A 2,171-nucleotide genomic window follows, 5' to 3' on the forward strand; every position below is an offset into this window, starting at 1 on the left:
TTCTCCTGCCATCCCAGCTCACACCTACCCCCTGTCTCGGCGGTGGCAGGCCCTCCTCTTGCCATTATCATTTTTGTGCCAGCGCTGGGAGACTTGGATGAGAAATTTCGGTGGAGCGATACGCGGAGCAGCGTTGGGTGAGGGGTGGAAAGCAGAGATAAGCAGTTTTAGTTTTGCCTTGGGGGAGATCAGAGACTTCACTTGAGGGGGTCTTTTCAGGCATCAGGCCAACCCCCTCTCTCCACTGGCTGCGTCATCAGCTTTGCTTTGGGCACCGTGTTCTGCCACTTCTTGTGTTCTTAGAAAATAATCACCGCATTTACCCACTTGAAAACATTTCTCTTAAAAGTGAGGTTGAAGGTTAAGGACTCTGTGACCCTTCACCCCAGGGTGATGTCCTCCGGGCTGCGGATGGGGACTTCCATCTTCTGCCTTTCGCTGCAGCCAAGCATATCCAAGAACAGAAAGGCCTTCGCAACCTTGACCCTGTGCAACAGGCGAGATGAAGGGCGATGATCTGTGTAATATTAACACGCATTTCCTGTTTTGTATTTTGGTATCTAAGTCCCGATCTTAGTCTCAGAATCAGTAGTAGGACGTCTCAAAAGGCCTCCTAGCCGCGTTTGCCTGCCAAGGTAACTGGCAGAATGTCTCCCATTTGTTATTCAGATAGTCCTTTCTATTTGCAGTTGCTATTTACTGATTCCCATCTGTTAGAGGTTTTCCTTGTACCCAATGGCAGTCGAAGCAGATTGTGAATGTAGCAGAAAGTGTTTCCTTGGCATGGAAAAGGAGTATTTGTTTTAATCGACAAGGTGTAACATTTATGAGATAAAAATGAATTTTAGCCGACTCATTTATTTTACTTCAGTCTATTCAAGACAATTATTGGTGTCTGAATGTCTATACAGGAACCTCAGGGAATTATAGAGAAGACAGGAAAGCAGCTCTGGGAGAGTCAGGTCAAGCATGCCGACTTTGTGAGGGAAATGACAGATCTGGAGAATGGAGATCTGGAGAATCGGAATGGCAGTGGAAATGTTTAGTGTGTTATGTGCCTCTATAATTATCTATTATTAGAAAATAAAGGAGTATTATTTTTAAAAGCAATTTCCCCTGCTCAGCAATGATAAATAAACCATTTTCTTACAAATAGGCTGAAGTCAATGCTTTCAAATGAGAAAAAAACAATCAATCCTGTTTCTCCTTAGCAATGATCATATATTTGATGAGTATCTGCCATGTGATAATGATTCTTAAAATCTTATTTCCTACTGCTTCCATGAGTAGTAGAAAATATGGAACATAAAGTGCTAAACAATTTTTGAGATTAGCCATTGTTTCTATAAACTCATCATATTTAATAAGTGAACTGAGGATACCAAATTTATAGTGGATCAGTCTAGCTTAAAGAGATATTGGGAAGATGTGCCCAAAAAGTAGCAAAATAATAATAATAATAATAATAATAATAATAATAATAATAATAAAAGTTGAAAAATAGTAAACAGAAAATGAAGTTGAAATTAACTATTCTGATCAATGGAAAGACACTGTATTTCCCCAAAGGGAATAAACGTGGTAGCAACAGTCTCATGAGATTATTTATTTTAATGAGAGAGAAAAGGGGATACAAGGAATGTGCTCTATCCGATTTGTGACGCAGTGAACCTCATTAAATCATTAGGTGAGGCTAAAAAGAAAGGCATGTCTATAGAATGCATCCCACTTTTCAGTTTGGAAAATATTAGGTGTGATTAGAAATAACCTAAGGCGAAAGGTGCTATGGGACAGTGACGGTGAATTTAACCAATACCATTAGTGTCTCTTCAGGGTCACAGCCAGGAAAGCACCGACTCTACTCTCCCTTCTTGTAACCCCCTTATGCAGCCATTGCTCTGCCTCCTTGAGATCTTTGCCTTCGTCTGAGAGGCCATTTGCCCAGAGCTGTTTTTCTGCCTTTTTAATTGGTTTAGGAATAGGGTGAGACAAGGGCCCGGAGGGGGTGGGTGGGACTCCAGGAATGCTTCTGTAAGAAGTGTTCCCTTGGTGGCCACTGCATTTCTGACCAAGCAGAATGATAAATGTGTGCTTTCATGCTTTCAAATTTTCAAAAGCAAAACTTCTTATACTAAAATAAATTTTTATAAACAATATATACAAATTCAGGA

Source organism: Miniopterus schreibersii (assembly GCF_964146895.1).
Source record: "Miniopterus schreibersii genome assembly, chromosome: 2".
NCBI lineage: Eukaryota > Metazoa > Chordata > Mammalia > Chiroptera > Miniopteridae > Miniopterus > Miniopterus schreibersii.